The 22,622-nt window shown below is 45.9% G+C and overlaps 1 long non-coding RNA gene and 1 pseudogene across 1 annotated transcript; both read right to left on the bottom strand.

The window, feature by feature from the left end:
* Positions 1 to 1,464: 1,464 nt before the first annotated feature.
* On the bottom strand, positions 1,465 to 10,015 carry LOC111775069 (uncharacterized). The gene is made up of 3 exons (XR_002810572.2): positions 9,851 to 10,015; positions 7,366 to 7,503; positions 1,465 to 3,066 (listed from the first exon to the last, which is right to left on the bottom strand). It is a non-coding gene; the product is annotated as an uncharacterized lncRNA (long non-coding RNA).
* A 3,705-nt stretch (positions 10,016 to 13,720) lies between these two features.
* LOC100064451 (elongation factor 1-alpha 1-like) lies at positions 13,721 to 18,654 on the bottom strand (annotated as a pseudogene).
* Between the last annotated feature and the right edge of the window lie 3,968 nt (positions 18,655 to 22,622).

The following is a 22,622-nucleotide window of genomic DNA, read 5'->3' as shown; positions in this document are numbered from 1 at the left end:
ATCCATGGTTTTAATCTGCATCTCCCCACTGACTGATTTGAACAATAAGCTATATTTAAAGAGTTTCACTGAGAAGTTTGAAAAACATGGGCTAATCTCTATGACTTTACCACCCTGACATCCTGACTTTAATTCTGAGACTACCTGGAGGAATCTTTTTTCTAATCCACTCTTCATTCCCGCCAGGCCCAACTCAAATGTTGCTTGTCCAAGGAAACTTCCTCAATCTTTGCTCCCACCGTTACTATGTTTTCTTAGGGAATTTGGGACCACTTCTGCATTTGGCTTAACGTTTGTCTTGTGATTTGCTTGACTCATGTTCTGGCTCTTCCATTATATTATTAAAATTCCTAAGCACAGAACCTCTCCCAAGTGTGGACTTGGCCAGCCCCAGTGTGGTCTGTGTGGAGGGGTCTGCAGACCTCATCTGAAGGCCTGCATCCTAGGCCCCTTCTGCCTTGGGCTCACTCTATGACCTTGAGTAAAACATTTCGTCTTTCTAGGTCTTTCTCCTCATCTCTAAAATGGGGATAAAAGTATCTACCTCATTTAACAAATATCCTTCAGAAAAAGTAACTCTGCTACTCTATATCTCACAGCACAACCTTCACACCCACACCAGACCACAGCTCATGACTTCTTTGACTCTTTCTACTTGGTTCTCGTACATTACAGCTGTAGCTTTTTGCTGTCAGTGATTTTGTCTTATGCACTTTTATATCTCCAGCACATGATACAGATAAGTACTTCAGACATGTTTTGGGAAGGAAGAAAGGAGATAAGGGAGGGAGGAAAAGAAAGGAAGTGATGAAAGCAGTGTCATGAGTCGTTTCTGCTTACATCTTGTTCGTGAAGCACGCTGAATCACAACCGGTTTCCCTCCTAAGCTACTGCAGGCCCATAGTGACGTTTCCTCGGAAGGCCCATGTCTCCTGTTTGTGTCTGGTAGAAGCATTGGTGCAGGCAGAGCTGGTGTGTGGCTCTGACACTCTACCTTTGTTTGGGGTGGAACCTGGGGTGAGAATGTTAGTAGGAAAATTCATGGTTAAGCACGAAGGGAGTGAGGAACACCCCAGGGGCTAAAAATGAAGAGAGAGATGAAAGTCAGAGCTTCCAGCTTGGAAACTGATTCTATGGCAGCTCTGAGGGCCACGGCCTACTTACAGCTTCTGTGGAGACAACAGATGAAGCCTGGGTGACTCCAGAATGATAGTGGGAACCTAGGCCCCTGTCCAAAGCTGGAGGCCCAGAGGCTATACTCTCTGTAAAGGTAAACTAGAGAAAAGTCCATCTGCTTGCACAGAGATGCTGGGCAGTCTTCAGGAGTTGAGGAGATGGAGCTGGGAGTCCAGGGAGGCCAAGCTGACGAAGTCAAAGGGAGCAGAAGAAAACTGTAGTACCCCAAAGTGAGGTAATTATCTGAAAACAAGCATTTGGAGATGTCGACCTTAAAACAGCCAGTTATTTTACCAGCAAAACAAGTTTATTTGGGAAAAACCATTGCAATTCGAGTCCCACATGCTATGGCAAAAACCATATACAAGTCCAACAATCAAAGGAGAGGAACATTATTTTATGGGGACAAAGGAGGAAACTTGGAGGGGTTGTTTTGAACAAAAGTCCACCGGAGAAAAGCAAGAGTTCAGAGTGGTGATGGTTTCTCATTGGCTGAGTTGCTGGGGTAGTTGATTTCTGTTTGGGATGCAATGTATGTTTCTTCTGGTTGGGGTCTGTAATTGATGATTCTTCCTATTGATGACTTCTTTCTATTGGGGTCTGTAATTGATGACTTCTTTCTATTGGGGTCAGTATTGACTGTCTTTCTTGTAATTGACCTTGAGTGGTACTGTGTGAGAGCTCCCCCTTCCAGCCTCCAGAATCCATTTTAAATGGGTTTCCCTTTATTAATTTTCACATTCCTCCCTTCTGATCAAGATCATTCTCTGAAAGCATCATTGATCGAGAGCCAGGATTTCTGCACTTAGTGGTCTTGTCCCTTGGTGCCAGGAAGGACCTTTCCTTCTCGTCATGATCCATGTTGGAGGGAGAGTGCATAGTGGTTGGAAACCATTTAGGCCACACTTGAGAAACCAGGAAGGTTAGGAGGGAGAACTCGCAGGCACTTCTTATTCAAAGTCTATAGTCGTCCAAGGTCATAAGCATTGGAAATCATTTCAGATTGCTGTGCTAACGTCACCTCATGAGGTACGTCATGTTTATAAAGGTGTCACAGGCAACAAAATACAAAACTTAAAGTATTTATACAAAACAGAATTGAAAGTAACATGACAAATCCAAATTGTCTGATGGTTCCAAACTAGGAGCCCAAACCTGAAGGTAACTGGCTAAATAGAGGCTTAATGGGGTGAACCAGTGAGAGGCTTCTGATTTGTTATGAAGAGAAAACAGAACAGCAAATATGGTAAGAGCACACTCAAACTGAAAGAATTAACTGAGCACATTGGGAAGACAGTGCAGGAATAAACATGAAGCAATAGCTGATGAACTCTTGCAAAAAATTCAAAAAGACATATTAAAACAGTATTGTCATCTCGAAATAACTGGGAACCAAATGCGTTATCCAATAATACTGCCTGTTAGGTTGCAAATTCAGAGACCATGGATTTGGATAAGAACTCAGAGTCAGCTAACAGTCCAGATGAAAGAAAGACTTCTGTGAATGCTGAACTTTCTAACCCTTCAGAAAAAGCAAGCAAAAAGGGGATCATAAGGAGGCTGTTTCTGAAAGGCCATAATCAAAAGAAGAGGTTTCCCTCTTCTGCAAGCTTTTGGGAAACGCAGACAGGGGCAGTCTTTCCACGAAAGAGAGAGAGAAGAAGCAACAGTGGGAAGAGAATATACAGGCCTGGTCTGGTCGTCTTGGGAAAGCTCTCTGCCTCAGATGTCACCTGCTTCTCTTCCTGGTCAATTTGATTTGAGGTCTGCAGCGTTTGTAAAGGGCTAGATGTTAGGTGGAGTCTTCTTTAGCTGTGAGATGTGCACCCAAGGCTCAAGTCCGTGAAGATTCGCTGCCATATGAGTAATGAGGAGGACCTGGTATAGTCCCTTCCATGGAGATTTCAAGGACAGTAAAATTGTAAACGTCAGTTTGGAGTATCATATCCAAACATTTAGGGAAACTAGAAGAATTTAGGGTCCAGCCCAGCAAAGAGGTATATAACAAAATCTTAAAGACAATTAATAGGACTAGAATTTAATATCTACAAAGGTACAAACATAATTTCTCCACAATTAACCCCATTTTTATTAAAGATAAGCATAGTAAAATTTTGTATTAAACTTGGTCTGATTATTTATATAAATGCAACAAAAAATAGTGCTGGACCACATAAGTTTTTTTTTTTTTTTTTGGAGGAAGCTTGTTCTTGAGCTAACATCTGTTGTCAGTCTTCCTCTTTTTGCTTGTTGAAGACTGTTGCTGAGCTAACATATGTGCCAATCTTCCTCTGTTGTATGTGGGATGCCGCCACAGTGTGGCTTGATGAGCAGTGCTAAGTCAGTGCCTGGGATCTGAACCCGTGGACCCTGGGCCACCAAAGCAGAGCACACAAAGTCAACCACTATGCCACTGGGCCAACCCCTGCCCCCCTTTCTTTTTTTAAGATTGCTTTGCTGAAACCTTGTAAGCAAAGTACCAGGCCAATTTTTTAAGCAGTTCCTTAAAGCTGTCTGGTCATGTCTGAGTCTGTGTGCACCTTTCTTGAATGTGACATTCTAGTCAAAGCCTTGGCAATGTAGCCCTTACTTACAATTGTGTTTTGTTACAAGGAGAACAGACCTTCACTGAACCCAGGCAAATACATACATTGTCATGAAAAGAACACTTAAGAGTTTCCAAATTATAGAGGGATCAGGTAGAGAGAAAAAGATAAGTGTTTCAACACTTGTTGCACAGATACACTTTACCAAGTTGCTCTAAGATAGAGAGAGCTTAGAGGAGGAAAAGGGGTGCTTTACATCTGGAAAACAAAACATCAAGGCAATCAGTCCCCCACTCGAGTTCCAGAAATTCCCACCCACTTTAGTATTATGATCTTAAAGTTAGCAAAACCTGTATTCCAGAGTATTTGTCAAAGTCTTTTCCATGAATCTCTTTGAAAATGAAACATATTTGTAACAGCACCAGAGTAACACAATTACTGTCTGTAACTGACAAAAGGCTTTTTAAAAAACAATGGGTAAACACAATTGACAAGGAAATTTGGGTATTTTTGTGACATACATTTTAGAAAGTAACTAGAATTACAGGTAATAACTATATTAGGACATATCAGATTTTTAGGAACTTCATACAATTTCTAGAACACTTGTAACATTCACCCATACAATATAACCTAAAAAGGTTTATTATTACTTATTGGACCATGCTTCTCATGTAATTGGGCATACCAAATAAACCAATTAATGTAATTTCTCTCCTTATATAAGGAAAGGGAACAAATCTTTTGAGATGACCCAGGTGCCCCCTGGAAAGTCCCAAAGTTACATCCAATGTCAAAATTGTCATTTTGAATTTGAATATGTTAGGAAGCTTGTCAAAAATCTCAAAAGATTTGGACACTTGACCAAATAGGATCACAGAGCATTACAAAATAATATTTAAATATCTATAACAGGTTTCAAAGGTAAATACAAAAGGTTATATGATTGTAAGCAAAACATAACACCTTTAATACTAAGAAGACTCTGTTCCCTTAAGTAATTAAACACCTGATAGAAACAACAGAGAAAATTATTTTAATAAAACACAAAATCTCTGTTTTCTAGTTAAAGAAGCTTTCACAATCTATCAAGAGCAGACCAATAATCCAAGAAAATCTTGTCCTTTCAACAGAAAAGAAAGCCAAACTTTAATTTTCATTAGTTTATTTTGGTATTAAAACTCATTTTAATAAATTTATTTTAATCTTAGCCAGCTTGATCACATATTAAAATTCTCTTCCCAAGATTCCTTTCCACAGACCTTCTACACTTTTTTTTTACATTTAGGTTTTGTTCTATTTTTTTCGCTTTCCCATTCCAAATAACCAGCCTCTTTAGGACAAAATTATTTTCTTTCCCCCAATAAAATGCATTTCCATTCCTCATACCTTCTTTTATTGAAACACACATTCTGCTTTCCTTGCAGACAGAGATATTTCCCTTATTATTATATATACTGATTAGAATTTTTTATTTTTTATTAAGATTATGATAGATTACAACCTTGTGAGATTTCAGTTGTACATTATTGTTAGTCATGTTGTGGGTACACCACTTCACCCTTTGTGCCCTCCCCCCACCTCTCCTTTTCCCTGGTCTGATTAGAATTCTTAACTCCTAGAATCCTTAATTCCTAGTGAAAAACTAAGAAGAAAGCAATTGTGGAGACTAGTAAATTTATAAATGCATTCATGATTTCTAGAAGCATATGCTCTTCTAAATAGTGCAGTCTTTCAATGTGGCACAAGACATGGTTACCAAGAGACTCAAATTTATCTTTAGTTTCTTTGCAATAGGGAGCCAAAAGTAGATACATATGTTCAATAATGAATATTTTCATATTTTATATTTGGAAAATAATCCAGATACTCAAAATTCCATCATTTAATTTAACTAGCAAAAACTCTAAAGTTTTAAGTTGCCCAAAAAGATTTGGGGATGTTCTTTGTAAGCACACATACTATAAAACAATTATTTCCCAAAAAAACTTTTATCCAATTTTCACCTATCTAAATAATTTGTTCCCAATGATTACGCTTATATTACTCACAAGAACTTCATAAGATATTAGACAAAATCAGCCATCATCTCAAGCAAATTTTCTTTTTGACAAATTTTGCAACAAAGATAATATGAACTTATCTGACCAACAAACTATGTAGGATAAAAGTGTGATATTTAATGTTGTTAGCTCTAAAGACATGCCTGTTTCAGTTAAACCAACAAACTTAAACTAGCTTTAATTTCTAATATTTTCCTAGATCACATGAACCTGCAAAGCATTTGGGTTAGTTTCTATTATATTTCTGAGAGTTTTTAGGAATACTTAATTTATATAAGCACTTGCCTTTCCTTAAGCCAATTAAACAGAACTATTTTACAAATTCATTTTGGCAATACTATCCAGAGGTAGAAAAATATCACACATGGGGCTGGCCCGGTGGCGCAGCAGTTAAGTGCCCACGTTCTGCTTGGGTGGCCTGGGGTTCACTGGTTTGGATCCCAGGTACGGACATGGCACCACTTGTCACGCCATGCTGTGGCAGGCATCCCACATATAAAGTAGAAGAAGACGGGCACAGATGTTAGCTCAGGGCCAGTCTTCCTCAGCAAAAAGAGGAGGATTGGCAGCAGTTAGCTGAGGGCTAACCTTCCTCAAAATAAATAAATAAGAAAAATATCACACATGTACATAGACATACATAAGACACAGAAAGGCACAGAGACCTTATAGCTTTTGTTTTAAGAATTTCAGCCACGTCTCAGGTACAAAGTTCAAAAGAATAGTTGATTCCAAATTGTGCTTCTGGAAGATGGACTAAGTTAAGGTTACTTGCTCAGATGGCCAAAGTTTCAGCACTAGATGCACAGAGGGAAGGAGGGAGATGGCGCCAGAGTGGGGCCTGAGCAGAAGACGAAGAAAACAGGGGAAGGGAAAGGGAAGCCTCAGAAGCCATTTTTGTCTTCCTTCAATGTTTTAGTTGTTTCAGCTAATTTAGATATAGTACCTTACAGTGAGGTGGTTTTAGAGTTTTGTGCCTGTTTGGAAGCTCCAGGTACAATTAAAATAAATGTACCGTTTGTTTTGCTTAATTTTAGAGCCGTAGTCTTACTATTTGGTTTTAAGAAAAATGAGTTTGGGGAGATCGAAAGTTCCCCATTATGGCCATTGTAATTCCAGGCTATTCTTTGTCAGTTTGGCCCACTTAGTTAAAAACGCACATGCAGGGGGTCCAAAATTCTTAAACTTAATCCTGGCTGGGGCCCCTTAAGAAGGGCTGCCCTCAGGTCATTGAGATGACTGGGATCCCATTTCCCAGCTTCAAAAGCCCAAGTTGATTCCAGGAGGAAATCAAAACCAAAGAAAATCCAAAACCAAAAGAAAATCCCCGCTAGCTTGACCCCCAAAAGGAAAGTTGCTGCCACGCACCTCAGAAGACAGACAAGCACTCGTTGGGGAAGACTCTAACCCTTCCCCCGAAAGGACAAAGTCTTTCTCTGTGAAGATGGAGCCTAGGATGAAACCTCCTGAAATGACGCTAACCCTTTTCCGAGAGGGAAAAACCCCCTCCCCTTTCTGAATAAAGTCAGACAGCTCAAATCACAAGAAAAGTGGAGCTCAGAATCTGACAGGAAACTCACCAAACCAAAAGTAGGCCATGACTCACAGAAGCCATGAGCTCCAGGGGCCCAGAGCAGGTACCTCGCTCAATTCTGGGGCCCATCGTCTCTTGAGGGTCGCCTCCTTCAGATCCCACTTCAGACACCACGTATGTCAACCTGAAAAATAAGACAGTCAATTATTTTACCAGCAAAATGAGTTTATTCAGGAAAAAGCAAGCAATTGCAGTTCAGGACCCACAGGCTATGGCAAAAGCCATAGGCAGGTCCAACAATCAAAGGAGAGGAATGTGATTTTATAGGGAAAAAGGAGGAAATTGGGAGGGGTTGTTTTGAGCAAAAGTCCATTAGAGGAAAGCAAGAGTTCAGAGTGGTGACAGTTTCTCATTGGCCGAGTTGCTGGGGTAGTTGATTTCTGTTTGGGATGCAACATACATTTCTTCCTGTTAGGGTCTGTAATTGATGATTCTTCCTATTGATGACTTCTTTCTATTGGGGTCTGTAATTGTCTTCTATAATTGACCTCGATCGGTACTGCCTGAGAGCTTCCCCTTCTGGCCTCCCAACTCCATTTTAAATGATTTTATTAATTTTCACGGAGATAGTGAAAACACCTAGAATCAGATCTTTCAAAACAAAGAATGAAAATGGACCCTACTCCTCCAAAAAACAGGAATAAATTCAATAAGAGATCAAACACGAGAAGGAAATTAAAGAAAAAGCCATCTTTTCAAGCCATATATTCAACCTACTTCCTGAAATGGTTCAGGAAATATTAGAGAGAGATGATAAAATAAGTGACACAAGTTAAAAATTGGTGAATCTGAATTAAGGTTATTTGGTAGTTTGCTGTATTATTGTAAGTTTCCTATAAGCTTGAAATTATTTCAAAATAAAAAGAGTAAATAAAAAAGCTTAGGGGCCAGCCCTGTGGCCGAGTGGTTAAGTTTGCGCTCCCCTTCGGTGGCCCAGGTTTTCGCTGGTTCAGATCCTGGGCGCCGACATGGCACTCCTCATCAAGCCATGCTGAGGCAGCATCCTACATGCCACAACTGGAAGGACCTACAACTAAAAATATACAGCTATGTACCGGGGGGCTTTGGGGAAAAAAAGGAAAAATAAAATATTTTTTAAAAAAGCTTAAAAATAAACAACTAATATCTTCTCTAAATGCATGTGATCCAAAAGCAAGAAATACTGAGATGCAGAAGGTAGCTATAGAAAAACTACTATATCTTCTCCTGCTCTCATACTTATTAAACAAATTCCATGGAGTCAGAGGAGAAAAAGGCTGCCTTTTTTCTTCCATTTATCCTGAATTTTGCTCTCCTTTTGTTCATTTCCCTCCCATAAAATTCCCAGTGCCCTCCTTTTCCCCTTTCTCTTCCTACCTTCTTCAACTTTTGTTACCCAGAAGCTGAAAAATCAGTCTATTACTGAGTCCACCTTCAGTCTATTAACTTATAAAATTTTAGGAAATAATTTTATTGTCCTTTAATAATTATATGTCAGAATTAATGTTAGAAAGTTAAATGTTCAACGTAAGCTAGACAAAAAAAAATACTAAAATAAATCTAAAGAAAGTAGAAATAATTAAGAGGAAAAAAATGAACCTCTAAAAAAGGGAAACGATAGAGTGGATGAATAAATCCAAAAGCAGAATCTTTGAAAAAGATACCAAAAGCACAAGTGAAAAAACAAAAACAGAAATATTGGACCACATCAAAATTAAGAACTTTTATGGGGCCGTCTCCGTGACTGAGTGGTTACGTTCGTTCGCTCCGCTGCGGTGGCCCAGGGTTCGGATCCTGGGCGCAGACATGGCACCGCTCATCAGGCCACGTTGAGACGGTGTCCCACATCCCACAACTAGAAGGACCTGCAACTAAGATATACAACTGTGTACAGGGGGTGTTTGGGGAGATAAAGCGGAAAAAAAACCCAAAAAACAACTTTTGTGCTGCAAATGATACTGTCAAGAAAGGGAAAAAACCCACAGCAGGGTGAAAATATTTGCAAACCATGTATCTGAAATAAGGAACTTGTATCCAGAACATATAATCTTACAGCTCAATAATAAAAAGATAACTCCATTTAACAATTGTCAAAGGGTTTGATTAGATATTTCTGCAAAGAAGATGTACAAATGACCAATAAGCCATGAAGAAAGGCTCAACATTATTAGTCATCAGGGAAACGCAAATCAAAACCACAATGAGATGCCACTTAGCAGCCACTAGCATGTGGGTAATAAAAGAGAGAATGGCAGGTGTCCACCAGGATGTAGAGAAGCCAGAGCCCCCAGAGACTGCCCGACGTAGGGGTGGGTGCAGAACGGGGTTGCGAACCGCGCAGCTGCCTGGGAAACAGCTTGGCACTTCCTCAAAAAGTTGAACCTAGAGAAACAGGATTCTCAAATTCAGACCAAGGCTTTGCTTCGAGGGACTTAACCGAGACCCCGCGTACAGCGGCGGCCGCGGCTCCACCGTGCCCTCCGGGCCTTTACCGTCTTCACACGCGCGCGCCCCGGGCGCTCCCACTCCCGGCCGCCAGCACCGCCCATCAAGGCCGCCCTCCGGCCGCCGGCGCCCGCGGCTCCCCCTGCAGGGGCGGCCCGCAACCACGACTGACAGCCGCGCCTCCCGCCCGGCCCGCCCAACTCACCGCCCAGAGCAGGCGGGGCGCACCCGGCGGGAGGAGCTCGGCCGCCGGAAGTGGCCCGGGGCGGGGTCAGCGACCGGGGCGGGGTCAGCGCCCGGGGCGGGGTCAGCGCGCTCGCTGTCGGGCCGCTCTAGGCTGCCCGGAAGACCTCCGACTCTGGTTGCTCCGCGGCTCCGCCCTCGCTGGTCCAGGCAGGGATGGGGAAGGGGGAGCAGGATCCCAGGAGGAGCCCTTCAGTTGTTCCTCTCTTCAGTTCTTGATTCGGGATTGACGGAGAGGCCATTCTTTGCCAGGTCCCGAGTTATATGCAGCGGTGAACACAAGAGCCACGTCCCTTCCCCGCGGATCCTGAATAATTGCAGCTGCTACAGTGTTGTGGCCGCTTGGCCCCCTTAAATCTTATGGTTTTATCCTAAGGGCAAAGAAAAAGTACCGCCGACATGTGGCGATGGGTGGTGCTGGTCCCGGGGGGCTGGAATGTGGGGGGAGCAGGAGTCGGGTGCCCCCTGGGTGTGGTAACACAATTGGGTTTGAGTGTCAGAAAGCTCGCTCTGGGCTCAGCGCGGAGGGGGATGGGTGGGACAGGGGCGGCAGACAGAATGGACGGGAGCACACTAGTGAGGAGGCTATGGTGAAAGTCCAGGCAAGAAGTGACGGTAGCGTGGACCAAGATGGAAGCCGGGGAGAGGCAAGGTGGGAAAACGACAGCGATATTCTAGAGGTAGTAGGGACAGGACTTGGTTATTGGTTGGGGTTGCAGGTGGCAGAGAAGAGTCAAATAACAAGTCCTCAGCAACTTGGCCCGTGATGGTTGTGAAAGGAAGAGCTCTCAGGGGAAGAGCAGGCGACGAAAGGAAGATGAGGAACTCAGCTCTGAGGGTGAAATGCCTGTGGAACATCCCAGTGGAGGCTCAACCTACAGTAGCCAGGAGAGTCCGGGTTGTGGATGCAGATTTCGGCGTATTGATGGTCACTGATACCACTGGAACACATGAGGTCACCCAAAGAGATTGTTGAGTGAGAAGAGGCCCTGTGCCACTGGGGCTTCTTAAGGTCTGGGCAGTTGAAGAGGAAGGTGGCATCCTGGAGTGTGAGGACTCTTGGAGCGGGCCTTGGTGGTAAGGGCATTAGGGCGCATGGGGCTGGGTTCCATAGAGACCTTCATGGAATGAGGCCACCGTGACCCCAATGTTGCTGAGGACTACTGGGGTCCATGCAGAATGAGAACTAAGGGATGTATGTGGAAAAAACTTTACTCCTCCTTTTAGGAAAAGTGGTTATCTTGGGAGTGCTTCTAGGCGGCTGTGGGCAAACCCATGAGCACATAAGCTACATGTCAGAACCTGGGTCTTGTTGCTAACTTCAGGAAACAGTTACCTCCTAAGCACTCGGAGTTCACAAAGATAATATTGCTCTTAGGGATTAACCTGGTAAAAGCCAACTGTGATTATAACAGTATCTGCCAATCATTGAGCACCTGCTATGTGCCAGGTTGTGCCGAGTGCCCTAAATGCACCAGGTAGGTATTAATATGACTATTTTACAGGTAAGAAAACTGAAGTTGAGGAGTTAGACAAATTGTGATCACACAATAAGTGAACTCAGATCTGCCTGTCTCAGCCCAAAACCCATGCTCTTTTTCTTCCTGGAAGACTCTCACAATGGGTGTGGTTGGCCATCTGTGGAAACAGGACAAGAGACTGTAGGTGTGCTACTGAATAGTTTGGAGTCACCCTAAAACTTCTTTAACCCTAATCTTACTGCCCAAGAGGGCAAGACAATGTGATTTTAATTTAGTGAGCAGAAAAGTGATCACTCATTAAAGAAAGTCTGAGGAAACCTACATTCAGCTTAAACTCCAAGCCTCAGAGAAAGAAAATGGACACACAAAAAGTGATAAAGAGATAAGAACAAGGTCAGAGTTGAAGTGATGGTTATCACGACCACCTCAAGGCTGAACTATGGACAGAAACAGAAAATTACATTTTAACCTTGACTGTCGCCAGATGGCTGGAGAACAATGCAGTAGTTTTTCCCTAAAGTTAGGATATTTAGAAAGCCCCGGGCACAAAATAAACTGGGGCTGGAAAGGGCGAACAATATGAACTGGACTCAGCCTTAGCCTTGCATGCTGTGCACTTTTTGCCTTTAAAAATCAGCCACCCCTAGACCGGGGAGGTGGAGCTCACCTATCAACTTGTGGGATGAGGTGTACTTCCTTGCTTTGCAAATTTTTTACATAAAGTCTCTCTTTTCTTTAAAACTTTATTTTTGCCTTGTAAAGCTGTTAGTTTTGGTTAACAGTTGCCAGACATGTGCAGACACCATCCAGGCACTGTCCCAGGGCAGCTGTGGCTGGGCAGCGACTGCAGTGACCACACGTGTGATCTGATCCCTATTGTGGAGATGCAAGCAGTGGCTCTCAGGGCTTGGAGCCACAGAGATTTGAGTCCTATGAGCCACTTCCACATTCTGAACCCCAGCTTCCCTTGAAATTTGTGCACAAAGGCAGCAGTCCTAGTGGGAACACTGGTACTGGTGGTACCCGAGAGGTCCCAGCAGGGCTCACGTTTGTGCCCTGGCTCTCTGGTCTTCTATGTCCACTTCCTGGAGTGTAGGGAGCATCCCAGCATGGCAGCAAAATCAGAGTCTGCAAATCTGAGCAGACCCGGGCCAGTGAGCCTGTCTCCGGACAGCCTCCCCGCTGGCTCCCCATGCTCCTGACCAGACATGGACTCCACTCAGCCACAACCTGCACAAGATCGTCTCTAGACCCAAGTCCTGCATGAAGGAAATGGAGCATGTGACTTGGGTAATCAAGAAACTGATTTACAATCTCTCAGAAACAGAGAAGCCTCCATATTACACCTGGATGACAGGTAAGATGAGCCACACAGAGTACCTCCCAAGAGCCCCTCACACTCCACGTTCCTAGGCAGCCTGAAGATTGACTCTGAAACCCTCCTTGGCCGATGTCTCCGTCTTTCTCAAAATCTTCCAATGGCTCCACAGCCTCCAGGACTGCACCCACATTCTCCAGGACAGCCTGAAAGGCCAGGCCTGCCCTGTTCTCCAGTCACATTCCCATCTTGCCTGTATCTGGGAAAATGGACCTCTTTCTTGCATCTTTGCTTGTGATGCTTCTGCCCGTTTCTGCCATCATCCTACCTGTTCTTCAAGGCCCAGTTCCAATCCTTCCTCATCAGGCCTTCCTGACCACAGGCACCTCCTCCACTGCACGTGCTCTGGTGCACACAACAGGACAAGTGGAAGGGAGTAGGCCAGGCCTCCATCAGTGACCCAAGGAAGCACCTGTCTGTGACGACACCTGCTACATCTCTCGTTCCCTGTGAGGAGGCCACAGTTGAGGAGAGGACTCAGAAAGCCCTTCCTTCTCCCTTTCTGACAGAGGCAACAGCTTTGCTCCTTCCACCCAGGACTGGCTGTGTGGAGACCTTGAGTGCATGTCGGCTGCTTGCTCTTACCCACACCTCTGGACTCCTCAAGACCAGGCCTCTGAAGTCAGGTGTGCTTGGCTGAGTCTGTGCCACTGCCTGGTGGCAAAGGGGGGCTGGGAGGATGCATTTCGCAGCTGGCTTCCTCTTCAAAGGCTTTCCTCCTTTCCCCTTGGATTGGGCCTAAAGGGGAAATCTAATTCAAAACTTTTTTTTCTCATTAAACTTTATTTTAATGGGTCTCAAAATTCTATGACAAATTTTTGGTCAAGTTGTTTTCACTTAAAAGGACTGACTTTTAAAACTAATAGCTTAAAACTGGCACACACAAAGACCCAAATGGCCAACAAAACACCTTCCTTTCCTTCTGAAGGTTTTACAATTTGTTATCATTAACCAGTATTTTACTATAAACTTAAATGGCCAATTCAGACAGTTCTGAGACTGTTCTCCCACCACTGATTAAGACTGGGGTTGGCAGGTATTAGGAACAATATTCATTTAGCCTTCTGAGCTTTCTGGGCAGACCAGATGACCTTGCCAGCTCCAGCAGCCTTCTGGTCCACTGATTGATGACACCCACAGCAGTTGTCTGCCTCCTGTCATGAACAGCAAAACAACCTGGCAAAACATAGTGAGAAAAGCTCTCAACACACATGGGCTTGCCAGAAACCATATCAATAATGACAGCATCATCAGATTTCAAGAATTTGGGGTCATCCTCCAGCTTGTTCCCAGATCAGTGGTCAATCTTCTTCAGCTCAGCAGACTTGCAAGCAATGAGCTGTGTGATAATCCCCAACAGGTGCATAGCCGGCACAGATTTGGCCTGGATGATTTAGGATGATCTCCTGAGCCATGAAGCCAGCCGCTTCCATTGTTGGGTCATTTTTGCTGTCACCAGCCACACTGCCATGACAAACATCTTTGACAGACATGTTCTTGACACTGGAGCCCACACTGTGCCCAGAAAGAGCTGCTCTCAAAGTTTACTGGTGCATCTCAACAGACTTGACTTCAGTTGTAACGTTGACTGGAGCAAAGGTGACCTCCATGCTGAGGGGGTGAGAACACCAGTCCCCACTTGGCCCACAGGCACAGTATGAAGACACCAATTTTGTCATGTCCTGGAGGGGCAGATGCAAGGGCTTGTCAGTTGGATGAGATGGTCGGAGGATGCAATCCAGAGCTTCAAGCAGTGTGGCTCCACTGACATTGCCATCTTTATGGGTGACTTTCCATCTCTTCTGGCTGTAGGGTGGCTCAGTGGAATCCATTCTGTAAACACCAACAATTAGTTGTCTCACACCCAGTGTGTAAGCCAGGAGAAGCTGCTTGTGGATCTGCCCATTCTTGGAGATACCTGCTTCCAATTCACCAACAGCAGCAGCAACATCAGGATGGCATAGTCAGCCTGAGATGTGCCTGTAATCACTTTTGATAAAGTCTCTGTGTCCTGGGGCATCAATGATGGTCATATAATACTTGCTGGTCTCAGGTTTCCACAGGGACATATCAATGGTGACACCATGCTCACATTCAGCCTTCAGCTTATCCAAGATCCAGGCATACTTGAAGGAGCCCTTTCCCATCTCAGCAATCTCCTTCTCAAATTTTTCAATGGTTCTTTTTTTTTTTTTTTTTTTGAGGAAGATTAGCACTGAGCTAACTACTGCCAATCCTCCTCTTTTTGCTGAGGAAGACTGGCCCTGAGCTAACATCCATGCCCATCTTCCTCTATTTTATACGCAGGACGCCTACCACAGCATGGCTTTTTGCCAAGCGGTGCCATGCCCGCACCTGGGATCCGAACCGGCGAACCCCACGCCACCAAGAAGCAGAACGTGTGAACTTAACCGCTGTGCCACCAGGCCGGCCCCTCTTTTGTTGATCTCACCACATCTGTAGATCAGACGGCCAAGAATGGGGGACTTGCCCAAACGTACGTGTCCAGTGATGAAGATTTTGATGTGAGTCTTTTCCTTTCCCATTTTGGCTTAGATTTAGTGGTGATTTTCATGACACCTGTGTTCTGGCAGCAAACCCACTGCAGAAAAAGTCAGAAACCTTTCAACAGCCCTTTTGTATAAACAACCAACTATTCAGTTATACCTATGGCTTGAAGTTCACAATGGATTTATAACTGTTATTTTCTACTTTAATGACCTTATTGTATATATCATTATTTAAATCTAGCTTATTTTTGGGAGGTGTGAGCCATAAATAAGCAATCTTTCACAGACCCTTGATCTTGGAATGAAGTGTTTGCTGCAGCCAGTACTTCCACTGATTGACCCCTGATGAAAACCCAGATGCTACACGGAGGCAGGGTTCACACCCATTCTACATGCTTCAGATTTAAGGAACTTAGTACAGATATGCAGTAAACTGTTTCAGCTACTCTCCACTTAGGTTTCATGAAGATCCTGAATCATTGCTCATCACTGTTCTGGATAAAGAAACAGCTCCAGGGACCCAACACTAACTCTAGCAATTTTGCCTTTTTCTGAGAACCCACTGTGGGGACTCATTTCTCTACCTGCTTCTCTCAGCACATTTTATTCTTCTGCTATTTGGGATCTGGCCACATCATAGATCACTGGCTTCCCCTACAGCTGGGAATAAGGCTGCCTTTGTCTCCATCCCACATCCCAGCCTAAAGGCAACAGGTCACCTACTGAGCATGTCCACCAATGGGCAAGAACTGCTGGGCATTTGTTCAAAAGGAAGTGGATGACAATAGTGGGCACCTGGAGTTTCACCTTCTGCCCAGAACACATCAAAGCCTTTCTTGTGTCCATTACATCCCATACGAATTATCTGATTGTGAATAAGGTGTGAGCTCCAACTAAATGCTTTCTCAACATTCATTACATCTGTCGGGTTCTCTCAAATAGCAGTTCTCAGAAACTGTATAACAAGTGACAATAAAAGGTTTTCCCACCTTTGCTGCATCCGCAGATGTTTCCTCCTCCTATGAACTGAAGGATTCCTCTCCAGGAGGAATTGTGAGGTAGTGACTGAGAGGCCAACTCAGACTGAGAGCCTGTCACATTCATGTAATTCATATGTACCCTCCATGGTGTGAATGACTTGCTTTCTAGTAGGTGTTGAGCTCTGACTGAAGGATTTCCCACATTCACTACATCCATGAGGCTTCTCTCCAGAATGTGTTCTGTGGTGGTCAATCAAGTGTGGCATCTGAACAAAGCCTCTCCTGCACACAGTACACACATAACATTTCTCTCCAGTGTGTATTCTTTGGTGATCAATCAGGTGTGATGTTTGATCAAAGCCTTTCCCACAGTCATTGTGCTCATAGGGCTTCTCTCCAGAATGCACTCTTTTATGGTGAATCCAGTGTGATGACTGACTGAAGCTTTTCCTACACTCTTTACATTCAAAAGTTTTCTCTCCTGTATGAATTCTCTGATGCTTAATACGATTTGCTCTCTGTTAAAGGTCTTCCCACATTCACTACATTTATAGGGCTTCTCTCCAGTATTTATCAATTGGTGTTTAATATGGTTTGAATTCCCACTACAGGTCTTGCCACAATCATTACACACATAGGGTTTCTCTCCACTGTGAATTTTCTGATGTTGTATAAGGATTGAGTTTTGATTAAATTTTTTCCCAAATTTGATACATCTGTAGCGCTTCTCTCTGGTATGAATTTTCTGATGCCAAATTAGGTGAGAGTTCTTGCTGAAAGATTTCCCATGCACATTACTCCCATGGAGCTTTGACACACTGGGATTTGTTGTCCACTCTGCCCTGAATCACATGGAAAGCCTCTGCCACGTGTCTTCTGTTGACTGTCTCTTTCCTGGTTTGCTCCTCTGAGGTGCAACAGGCTTTGCACTTAGAGTCAAACTTTTCCCTAATTTGTTACATTCCTGGTCTCTCTCTGCTCCATAAGTTTTAACAGAGGAGCCAGCAGTTGCCCAGAATCTCTCTTTTGGGAAAAGAGATTCCTCCTGGCCTTTACTGTGAACTTTTTCTGTGAATGTTCTGCTCCTGTCTCAGACCCACAAACTTGTTGAAACTAAAGCACCTCTGCATTGACTCTTTGGAAAATTCCATGAGTTACTCCTTGTAATTCTTCACAAGATTTTTCCTTTGGAGTTGATTGTGCTTTGTCTTGACCTGAGAATCTGAAACAAAGAATGGAAATTAAAAGCTTCCCTGTGAATGAAGAAAGGAAATAGTTATTCTTATGAATGAGCCAAATCAAATTTCCTCACAGCTTGCATGTCAGCCTGATCAGAGCTTTATCCCTTCTGTTAAGGATTTTACTCCACTTTGTCTTGAATCACGGTTAGTTGTTCGTGTCCATCTCTCTAGCTGGACCTGAGATTCTGGCGGCAGGTGCTTTCTCACACAGGTCTCTGCAGCATCTTGATGGCGCTGTGCACAAAGTAAGTGCTGACAACAAAACAAGCACATGAGTGCACTTCAAGAGATGTTTGCCTCCCATATGAGTGCATACAAGTGCCTCCCACATGTCAGGTACCACTCTAGCCTGGGGATGGTGATGACCAAAGTCGCTGCTGCCTGGTGCTACATTCTAATGAGGAGACTGACAATACACAAATAAATACATGACAGGACATCAGGCAGGGACAGAGAAAGCCTCCCCAAACTGGAATGTTCTTCCTAAACCAAAACGCAAATGCCACGAAGACAAGGGCTTGGTTTTGCCTGTTCGTAACCCTAGCATCTAGAAGAATGTCTGCATATAGGTGGCACTCAAAAACATGTGTTGAATGAATGAGTGAAAGGATGGGAGGCGATGCTATTTCTGATGGCATATTCCAAATGTAGACACAATGAGTAGTTCTCTTTATACTCTGAAATATGGTGCTTGTCCGTTCATCAGGTGAGAGCCTGGTCACCAGTGGAAAATGACGGTCCTATCTGAGGAGCAACACACAGCGCATCACTGCACTCTCCATCCTTACAGCTCACCCACACATCACATCACAGCCTTCCCTAACAAACCTACCCTGTCACTCACCTGCACAGGAGAGCCCTGGCAGGGTCACGACCCACAACATTTCCCCCTGCTCCAGCTGAGAGATGACCCTGGGTCTGGACACTGGAAAGCCTCTTCATCAAGAAGATAATGATCAGTGCTGGAAGATCAGAACAGGCCCAGCAGAGGGCCACAGAAGCCAAGGGAGGAAGGGGGCTCCAGGGGAGGTTCAGAGAAGGGAACGGGAAACCAGATCACTGGGTGCTCCCCGCTAGGACAAGGGCACCCCCAATATGGACTGGACGTTTTTGTTCTATTGAGTATCAACAGCCCAGACCGGTCACCGAGGAGTGGGGAGCAGGGCCACTGCCTTGAGTCACTATGTCAGGGAGAGACAGCTGTAACCCTGAGGCAGTCACAGCCCGAATGAGCCTGGAGGGCAAGAGGCTGAACAAGGGTGGCTTCAGGTCCCTGTCGGGGAAGCACGCTTCCCCAGAGCCATCAGGGTGCGGTAGTTCTCCAGCATCCTGTCCAGGTAGAGCACTCTCTGCTGGGGGCCCAAGTGCCACCCCTCCTCTCGAGTGAAGCAGCTACCTCCTCAAAGGTCACCATATCCTGGAATCACAGGTACCTGCTGCCTAGAGAGCCTCAGCCCTGCCCTCGGGGACAGGTCACCTTGAAGTCACAGTGAACTTCCAGCAAGAGGCTCCTGAATGCCTCTCCCCAGCCTCCAGCCATATGTTTGGGAAAAGGGCTGGGTGGGTAGGCTGGTCAGGGAAAAGGGTGCTGATGGAAACGCAGAGCCCTTAAAACTGTGGGCTCTCCCCTGAGCCCTGCTCCCTGCTCAGCTGTGTGGAATAGCCAGCGAGGCAGGGCCTACAACCAGAGGAAGAAGATCCTGCCTCTGCTGGGCAGAGGCATTCCAGGCTGAGGGGGAGGGGGACCCCTGGGACAGCAACAACAGCTCCCTGAAGGCTGGCTTACCTGGGGCTTGGCCATCATTGCTGGGCTACTTCCCATGAAGGCGAGAACATGGGGGAACAGGGGTGAGAAGGAAGGCACAGAAGAGTGAGAGCTGCCTGTACTCCTCCCATTGGCAGCATCCCCAGGTCCCCATCATGCTGCTTCAAGGAACCAGGTGGTTATGTAAGGAGAAGGCGCTAACCCTGCCCCCATCTTGGGCACTGATACTTCCTTCAGCACAAAGCACTCTCTCTTCTGAGACCTCCTCACCCAAGTGAGCCTGGACCGGGCTGCCAGGGAGCCTGAGTTCAAGTTCAGGGATAACGTTGTGTTTCTTGCCTCACTTGTGTCTTTGTGACATCAGGACCACTCCTCTTGGAAATACTGCATGACTTGTCACCCACCGCCTGCTTCTCCTTCCCTCACCTCAAGAGTGGGCTGCTGAATGACCAGCAGGGTTCAAACCCCAGCTCTGCCACAGAACCCCTGTGTGTCTGCAGCTAGTCACCTCTCTGAGCCTCAATCTCCCCACCTGGCATATGAGAAGAACACAAGTGTCCGCATTGCTAAGTTAGAGCCTAAATGCAGTGATTCAGTTAGAGGATTTGCTTTGGGCCCAGCAGGCAGGCAGAGTGCTGATGTCTACCTTGTCCACAGTTCCTCCTCCAGACCCACGTATCTAGAGAATCGTCACCTGGTGGCAATATCACATCCCCATCCCCAAGGAAGCGGGGTACCATTGTGACTCTTCTCCCACATTCTATCACCCCCACATTGCTATTCCACCTCCCAAGCACCGCCCCAGCACCCATCCACTTCCCTCCATCCCAACTGCCACCCTCACCTGGACAGCGGCCAGTTGCCTAAATGAGTTCCCATGCCAGCCTTGGTGCAGTCTCCCAGTCCCATTCTCCCCAGTCCCCATGACAACACTCTGGTCCTCCTACTGCCCTGTCCCTGGCTCACAGCCGCCAGCACCAGTCCTCAGTCTCTACCCCTCTCTACACGGGCTGCACCAGGTGGAGGGGAGGAGGACTTCTGGGAGGAGATATCACAGCATGTTGCATGTTGATGGAACATAAGTGACACGGGAGAGGTCTCCACGCCAGGGCGAGGTCTTTGCGCACTCGAGGGGATGGGAGCCAGGCACAGCTGGGGGCTGGCAGTGGACAGGTGGGACTGGTCACCTCAGCCAAGGAACAGTGAACTAAGATGCAGGAGCATCGTCAGAGCCAGGGCTGAGGACGGGGGCAGGGCTTTGGAAGCAAAGGAGAAGGCACGGCTGTCAGAGATTAAGGCCCAGGTTCACACCTGTGACCTCCAGTGAGAGTGGCCAGTGAGGATGTGTCTCTTCTCAGCCACAGAGGCCTTGGGCGGGGGGGCGGTGTTGAGGGCAGGCACAAAGCAGGTGGAGAGCTAGACTGGGCAAGTTCTGCACAATGGGGAGGAAGGGAGCAGGCAAGGGGGCACATGCAGGGGAGGGATCTGAGTCATGGGCCTAGAATCCAGATCTGCAAGGTGGGGCCAAGGGCCCAGTAGGCTGGCGTAATTGCGGGGGTCAGGGGACCAGAGAGCATGGCTGGGAGGGCAGGAGGTGATGGTCAGAGGGTGGGATGTGGAGATGATGGTGGTGACAAGTTGACAGTTCTGAGGCAGGGGTAGGACGAAGGGTGCCCACTGGACGCCAACCCATGGTCCACCCTCCTCCAGCATCCTATAGCATCATCACTGACTTAGGGACAGGCTCCCTGGCCTCCCCCTCCTCAACTGCCACCATGGAAAGAACATACAGTCCATGGGGAAGACAGACATAAATGAAATCAGCATACAATAAATTTAAAATTGCAACTGTGAGAGACACATGGGGTAGTGGGGCCTTGAGTGGCAGACTGGGCCTAGCTGGGTGAAGGAGGGCATCCATGAGCAGGTGAGGGTTACATGGAAATCTGAAGGGTGAATAGGAAGTAATCAGTGGGAAGGCTGTAGGAAGAAAAGCCCTTGGGAGGGTCTGGAGCTGTGGGAGCAGGAAGAAGAGAAAGGCCAACATGCAAGGAAGGTCAAGAGACAGGGAGGCCTCCTCTGAGAGGGAACAAAGCAGGGTCGTGTGAGAGAGGCCTTGACTGTGTTAAGGATTTTGCTCCTCATTCTAAGAGCAATGGGAGGTAACGGTTACATTTGTGCTTTGAAAAAAACACCCTGATCTCAGAGTAAGAGATGTCTTCTATTTGCAGAGAGGAAAAGAAAATGTGCCTTTACAACCGCCATTGGCTGGCCGCTACCTTAACCACTGATCACCTTCTGCCTCTCAGAGCAGAGGCTGAGGCTCTGACAACGTGGGTGTGAAGGGCAGGGAGTGTTAACTGTGTGGGCTCCAGATACATGTAGAACGTGGGGCATGCCCCAAGACAGATGGCACACGTTGTCACAAAAGTCAATATTATAAAAACAAGTGAAGAGTCAGAGGGACTGTTTCTGATTATAAGAGCCTAAAGAGACACAGTCAAATGCAATGTGCCATCCTTAATCACTCGCTGGATTAAAAAAACCCACAGGTATAAAAGACATTTTAGGGATAGGAATTATGAGAACATGGAATTATTGTTAATTTTCTCATGTGTGATATGGAATTGGGGTCATTAACAGAACTTCTTACTTGTAGGAAACAGTCTGAGCTACTGAAGGGTGAGTGTCATGATGTCTACAAATTAATTTCAAGTTACTCTTTCAGCAACAAAAGTCATGACGTTCAAAGATACAGCGAATGTGGCAAAATGGGAGCAACTGCAGAATCCAGGTGAAGGGCGTATGCTGTTTGCTCACTGTTCTACTCTTTGCACTTTACCGTGGATTTGAACATTCTCAAAATAAAGCCGAGAGAAACAGAAAAGGTGGTTCTGGCTGACTGCGCTGCGGCCTCGAGGAGAGGCTGAGGAAAGCTGCATCCAGAGCACAGGGGCGGACGACAGCAACGGTGCGGCCGCCTTTGCACGTTGTCCACGCTGCTGGTCACTAACTCGGACTGAAGCCGAGAGAGGAGGGGCTGGCCCAGGGCACCGGGCAGTGATGGCAGAGCGGGGTCTGGTCCGGATTTCCCTCTTTTCTGCCTCACCACGTGCCCGCCGCGCCCGGTGCTCGAACCTCAGGCGCGGGCCGGTGGAGAGGAGGGCGGCTTGGAGATCTGGGGAGAGGGCATCGTCGTACGGGGACTGGATGCGAGGCAA

Source organism: Equus caballus, chromosome 9 (genome assembly GCF_041296265.1).
Source record: "Equus caballus isolate H_3958 breed thoroughbred chromosome 9, TB-T2T, whole genome shotgun sequence".
NCBI classification, from domain to species: Eukaryota; Metazoa; Chordata; class Mammalia; order Perissodactyla; family Equidae; genus Equus; species Equus caballus.
Note: the sequence above shows the minus strand (reverse complement) of the source record. Positions and strands in the feature narration are given on the sequence as shown.